The sequence below is a fragment of the Lolium perenne genome, chromosome 5 (assembly GCF_019359855.2).
Source record: "Lolium perenne isolate Kyuss_39 chromosome 5, Kyuss_2.0, whole genome shotgun sequence".
Classification (NCBI taxonomy): domain Eukaryota; kingdom Viridiplantae; phylum Streptophyta; class Magnoliopsida; order Poales; family Poaceae; genus Lolium; species Lolium perenne.
Genome location: NC_067248.2, coordinates 61,630,626 through 61,638,010, shown reverse-complemented (window position 1 = coordinate 61,638,010; position 7,385 = coordinate 61,630,626). Strand labels below are relative to the sequence as shown.

Genomic DNA, 7,385 nt, shown 5'->3' with positions numbered 1-7,385 from the left:
GTGTGTCCATTACATCATTTCACATAATGATATAACCTTGTTTATTAATAACATCCAATGTTCATGATCATGAAACTATGATCATCTATTAATCAACAAGCTAGTTATACAAGTGGCTTACTAGGGACTCCTTGTTGTTTACATAACACACATGTATTAATGTTTCGGTTAATACAATTATAGCATGGTATATAAACATTTATCATAAACACAAAGATATATAATAACCACTTTATTATTGCCTCTTGGGCATATCTCCAACAATAACTTTGCAGAATTCATATCACCTATCATGTGAACGAGAGAACCTTTTGATACCTTCAGAACTCCGCGAGAATCGGAGTGTTTGTACCCATCAACATCAAGGGTACTGAAAGAGATCAGATTTTTGGCCATGCCAGGTATGTGTCTCACATCTGTCAGAGTGCGTGGCATGCCATCATGCATCTTGATCTGAACGGAGCCAATGCCCACGATCTCACGTGGGTTGTTATCTCCCATACGCACAAAATCGCCACTCTGCACAAACTCATAAGAACTGAATCCGTCTTTGTTACAGGAAATATGAAACGAACATGCAGAATCAAGGATCCACTCATCATTACTAGAAACACAACCAGCAAACACAACTAGGCAATCGCCATCAAAATTATCACTGGAAACAACAGCAGCCTTACCATCACCATCAGATTTGTTTTTCGCTTGGTAAGTACCGTTTCTTTTCTCTTTGTTCTGCAATTTCCAGCAATCATCAATATTGTGGTTAGTTTTCTTACAATACTTGTAGAACTTACCATCTCGTCCCTTGGACTTTGAGCGACCTCTGTCGGTCTTGCTCTTATCTCTGTTGTAGTTGTTGTAGTTGTAGTTTCTGTTCTCGGTCTTGCCTCGGACCTGCAGTGCTTCTGCCTTAGAATACGAACCCTCTGCCCGCACCATAGATTTCATCTTTTCCCTCTGCTGGAGGGCCTCATAAACTTCGGCAAGGGTTAGTTCATCACGACTGTATAACAAGGTGTCTCGGAAATTCGCAAAAGAATTAGGCAATGAGACTAACAGTATAAGATCGAGATCCTCATCCTCATAACTTACCTCCATGGACAGCAAATCAAAAGCGATCTCTCTAAAGATCGATAGGTGGTTCATCACTGACGCACCTTCTTGCAGCTTGTGCGAGAACAACATCATCTTCACGTGCATCTTACTGGTTAGATCTTTGGACATGCAGATCGATTCCAGTTTCAACCACAGTGCCGCTGCGGATTTCTTAGCTAGCACTTCCTGCAAGATATTGTTGGAGAGATGAAGCTGAATTAAAGAAAAAGCCGGACGGTCTTTCCTCTTTTCATCTTCGGTCCAGGTCTTGGCATCTTTCTTGCCAAAACCATCAAGAGCTCCATCCAGATCAGAAGATTGTGTAAGAATCGCCGGCGGCTTACAAGAGGTATACTTCAGACTCCGCTACACTTCGGCCCAGGCCTATTGGCGACGGGTCTCGCTCCGCTCGTCAGAAGTTAGCCTCCCTTTAGAATGAATTTGGATCACAATAAAACAACAACCTTACCGGCTCTATACCAGCAGAGCTCAGCGAGCTGGTGAACCTGATAGAGTTGGACGTGAGCGCTAACCAGTTGGAAGGTGAGCTACCCGCCACCATCACATCACTCGGGAATCTCTATTACCCCGCCTTGTTCGACAACAACTTCAGCGGCACGCTACCACCAACCTCGGGAAGAGGATAAGCTTAGTCGATGTGTGTTTTGGGAGCAACAACTTCTCCGGTGAGCTGCTGCAGAGACTATGCGATGGCCTCGCGCTGCAGAACTTTGCGGCAAACCATAACAACTTCAGTGGAAGACTGCCCCCATGCCTCAAGAACTGCATGAAGCTGTTCCAGCTGCTGCTGGAAAGGAACCAGTTCACCGGCGACATCTCGGAGGCATTCGGTGTCCACCCCAGCTTGGACTACCTGGATATATCGGGGAATCAGCTGATGGGGAAGTTGTCGTCTGACTGGTCAGAGTGCATCAATCTTTCACGCTTATCCATGAGCGGTAATCAAATATGGGGCAATATTGATGCAACCTTCTGTGGGTTGAACTCTCTCCAGTATGTGGATCTATCAAATAACCAATTCACTGGGAGCTCCCAAGTTGCTGGTGGAAATTAAACATCTGTTGTTTATGGACGTGTCCAACAATAGCTTCTGGGGTGAACTTCCTATATCAACAAACTTGGAACTTCATCTCTAGTCTCTTGATCTTTCTAACAACGGTTTTTTTTGGAGTCTTTCCATCTGTGATTGAAACCTGTAGAGAGCTCAGCAGCCTAGATATTGGGAAAAACATGTTCTTTGGTGATATTCCCTCTTGGTTTGGACCAAGTGTCCCTTTTCTAATATTTCTGAGCATCCCATCCAATAATTTTAGTGGTGTCCTTCCACCCGAGTTATCACAACTTCCTTACCTGGAGTTCCTGGACCTTTCCAGTAACTCCTTCTCAGGTGAATTTCCCAAACTCATGGCATGCATATGTCTTCTCCAGTCGTTTCATCTTGCTAGCAATGGCTTCACCGGAGCCAACCCCCCTTTCCTAGCCGGTTGCGACTCGCTTGAAACCCTAGACATCGGGAACAACCATTTTTTTGGTGGTATCCCTACCTGGAACTTTAGTCATGTACCATTGCTGAGGATCCTTAGCCTCAGATCAAACAATTTCAACGGAGAAATCCCATCGTGGATATCCCGGCTTTCACAACTTCGAGTACTCGATATGGCCAACGATAGCTTGACAGGATCAATCCCCGTAGCCTTCAGAAATTTGACCCATGAGGCATAATCTTCTCCTAGAGGTCCAACCGAGAGTTGTTGACTTCATAGACAAAGTTAACATATCCTGGAAGGGCCGTGAACAAACTTTTCAGGAAACCATCCAGTTAGTAACAGGTATTGATCTATCATGCAATCTACTTGCTGGGGACATCCCTAAGGAGCTAACATACCTTCAAGGTCTCCGGTTTCTGAACTTATCATGAAATTCTTTGTCAGGCAGTATTCCAGAGGAAATTGGCAGTTTGGAGCTCCTGGAATCCCTTGACCTCTCATGCAATGAACCTTCATGTGCCATTCCTCCCAGCATTTCAAATTTTCCATCCCTCAGCGTGTTAAACCTCTCGAACAACCACTTGCAGGGCAGCATACCCACTGGAAATCAGCTGCAGACACTTGTAGATCCATCAATGTATGGCAACAATCCTGGGCTCTGCAGCTTCCCGTTGAGATCGTGTGATCATACATCCGACGAGGGAACAAATGGCCATGGAGAACTAGGAGATACCACTTGGCTGTGTTACTCTGTAATTCTCGGCACTGTTTTTGGTTGTTGGCTCTGGTTCGAAGCTCTGTTTTGCCTTGAGCAATGGAGATTTTCTTTTCTCCATTTTGTTGATGGCTTAGGCATTAGGCAGTGAGTGATGAATAAGTTATGGTCCTTGTGGACTGCAGATGCACACACATGGTCCTTGTGGACTGCAGCACACACATGGTCCTTTGTGAAGGACATGTGGTTAGGATAGGATAGCATCCCTGATCTTTGACTGCTTTTAGAGGCATCAAGGACTGGCAGTTAGCAATTTTAGACTAGCATCTTTAGACTAGCATATTCTGGCTGGCTAGCAGCTATAAATCTGTAGTCCCGTGTCCTCAGTTTGGTATGGCATTGTGTGAGATGTGTGTGAAATAAACCAACGAAAATTGCCCCAACTCTCCTAGTGTCATCCTCTTCTTCATGAAAGTGAGGCTAGAGATACTAACAGTGAGTCATGCATTTCGGATGTGCAGCAGCTCTGCACTTGTAGTACCATTTCAGTAAAAGAAACTGTAGCACGCTATAACCTGAATCATGTGTATTATGTCGGAGACTTGTAACATTTAATAAACTGTTTTAGGTCCCAGCTTCTGAGATGTTGCTTCCATACGCAGACTTTAATGTGTTTCCTGAACCTCAAGGAATCCCATTCTTACCCATGTCTCTGAACCTTCAGCCACTGGATCAATTGTTAGCTTTGTCTGAAGCCCATGAAGCAACCTGAAGATACTGAATACTGTAAAATTCTTCTGCGCCTAGTATGATCATATTGTGACTTGTGAGTACAAGGAATATAGATTCAGATCATCCGAATGAAAATCATACCAAGTGGCCGGCCAACCGATTCTGTTTCAGCAAATAAGCACAGATTCTGGTTAAACAAATCTCAACAGATATGAACTCTCTTTCAGCGTGAACAACATTTCAGATTTTAACATATTCGCTTGTGAATGCAAAATTTGAAGTAACACAGATTTTAACACTAATCATCAATTCAAGAAACTGATGCAGCTGTTAAACCTAGCTACGCATTTTGATGTTGTACGACCACAACATTGTTCATAAACACCTACCAAGGCCAATTTGTTTCAGTAACGCTCCTTATTAGACAAAATCCCCTATGGTGAAATCCATTGTTAGTTCCATAGCGCCTTGTATGTCCACCACAGCTCAGGTCTCCCCCAGAGCTACCAAAATGCTTTGTGTTGGGCCTCTAAATAAATACAGTTTTTGGTGAAGACGTGCATATGATTCAATTCCGCCACTAACCAAGAAACTGCACCACTAACCGTGTTGTCTGAAAGCATTATTCGGTGCACTGAACTTTCATTCATTGGTACCAGGTCTGAACCCCGTAATTTACTTGACATAGAGCTTTCAGCACCAGCGCATGATGTAATTCTTCTGTCCTTATCAGTATATGCTGATGCAGCCAGTGAGATAATGTTCAGCAGATGAACTATTTTCGAGGTTCTCTGATGCCAAGTCCGAGCGTGGTAGGCGAGTAAATGAGAGGCGACGTTCAGCAGACGAACTATTTTCGAGGTTCTCTGATGCCAAGTTCGAGCGTGGTAGGCTTGGAAAACCAGAAAGACCCTGTCCTGAACCGTTGTCATTCAAATCCGACGAGACAAAGGAACAAGTAACATTCAGATAATGAAAAGGGGAAATAATTAAGAAGGTCCAGCTTATCTCTACATCTAAAATTTAACTTCTAATCCAAAGTATACGTAGTACAATAATAGGCTATTGTCTTCATGCAACCTTGTTTCAGTTTCCATCTTCAGCAGGAGTGAGAAATGAGAAGGAATATGTTGCACATTGATGATGCACAAGAAGAGAGCAACACTTCACGTGAGAAAGAATTTGGTGTTAGCTTGACAGCTGGGGACGCTTTACCTGATATCGAGGATGTTCCATCTAAAAATACTTCGCTGCTCTGCAGGTTCCTTTCGGTACCCCACTGGAGGACGTGGGTGCTGGATTTGGAGCCGCTGAGAGCCAGTCCAACGGTGCGAGCTGCGTCCGCTCCGATCCCCTCCCCTTCCTCTGAGGCCGCCATCACATGGAGCCGCCTCGTCTGAATATGCTTTTACCAAGTCAGGAGCCTAACAAGTCTACTTCGTGCTGCTGCTCTGTTTTGGAGGGAACATGCGGTGCAGCTGCCCAGTTTGGCGCCAAAATAGGACCACTGCCTTTGCTCAGTTTGGCGCCACGATAGGACCACTTATTTTGCTGCTACCACACTTTTTCCTTCTCCTCTTCTCACAATTTCTTGTTCCTGCCAATATGAGCATCTAGATTAGAAGAACCAGGTGCAAGGAGTATATTTGCTAAGCTATTGCAGTCAATCTCTAATGGAGGAACCAATCCAATGCCGATTCAAACAAGTGAGACTAAAATAGTTTTGTTCTGTGCCAGCTCCTTGTTCTTTTTACAGATAAATGGCAACTCTTGTCTGCACTTGTGCTTGATGCATGTTCTTTTTTTTCATCTCTTGTCTTCACTTGTGCTTGATGCATGTTCTTTTTTCAAATAAATGACAGCTCTTGTTGTACTTGTGCATTTTACAAATAAAATGTAACACCTACTTGGATACCTCAAGTTGGCATGACATTTAGCACTCTAGATGAGGCTCTGATATTTTGGGGGTATTATGGAAGAAGGAAGGGGTTTAGCATCTGACAGAGTTAGAAGAACAAAAGCAATTTGATGGTAAATTCACCTCATGCAAGTATGTTTGTTCCAAAGAGGATAAAGGCCGTAATAAAAGAGATAACATAGTTAAGAACCCAAGAGCTGAGACTAGAACTGACTGCCCAGTTCGTATGACCCTTTCAATAAATCGTGAATCTGGAAATTGGGCGATATCTGATCTTTCTTGAACATAATCACATACTTCAATTGCCAGAAGCATGCCACCCATTGCCATCACAGCGAATGATCTCTGAAGTGCAGGCGCATGAAATTGAAATTGTGGTTGACTCAGGTATTGCACCAAAAGCTGCTCATGAGTTTGCTAGTCAATGAGTTGGTGGACCATGTAATCATAGCTACACTTTCCAAGATCACAAAAATCATTTGGGAACTAAGCACCAAAGAGACGTGAAGCATGGTGAAGCGGGCAGTATGTTAAAATATTTTCAAATCAGGGCTACAGAGAATCCATCATTCAAATATGATTTTCAGCTAGATTGTGATGAAAAGATAATAAACATTTTCTGGGCTGATGCCAAGATGATCATTCATTATGCATATTTAGGTGATGTTGTGACCTTTGTCACCACTTTTCGGACAAAATAGGAACGTAGGCCATTTGGTGTGTTTGTTGGATTCAACGATTTTAGAGGAACTGTTACCTTCGGTGCTTCTCTTCTCTATGATGAGACATTTGAATCTTTCAAATGGTTGCTTCCTTGTTTCTTATCAATACATAACCAGAAGCATTCTAGAACCATATATACTGATCAAGATCAAGCAATGGGAAAGGCAGTTGGGCATGTTTACCTAAAGCACGACATGGATTGTGTACTTTTCACATTATGCAAAATGCTGGGAAACATTTATCTAGTTATATGGATAAAGAATCAACTATTCTTGCACACTTTAGTGCTTGTATGTATGAACATGAGCACCAAGAAGCATTTGTAGAAGCTTTTGAAAATAAGATAGGTCAAGTACCAACAGACTTGGATGGATAGTATTTACATAGTAAAAGAGAAAGTGGGCTGAATGTTTCATGAAAAATGCCTTTACCTTGGGTATGAGGAGCACACAACTAAGTGAGAGTCTCAATAATGACTTGAAGCATCATTTGAAGTCAGATTTGGATATTGTCCTATTCTTCCAGCATTTTGAAAGAGCTTTCAAAATAAAAATAAAAAGGTGTTGAGGTCTTCAAAGTTTGATTCAAGGAAGTACTTTCCAAAAATCAGAATGAAAACTCCAATGTTGGTGCAAGTCAGCAAGCTCTATACTCCTGTTATATTTGATTTTTTTCAGAAGGAATACCAGAGATC

The 7,385-nt window shown here is 42.7% G+C and overlaps 1 pseudogene; it reads left to right on the top strand.

Moving 5' to 3' along the window:
• Positions 1-1,550: 1,550 nt before the first annotated feature.
• LOC139831498 (uncharacterized) lies at positions 1,551-3,469 on the top strand (annotated as a pseudogene).
• The last annotated feature ends 3,916 nt before the right edge of the window (positions 3,470-7,385 follow it).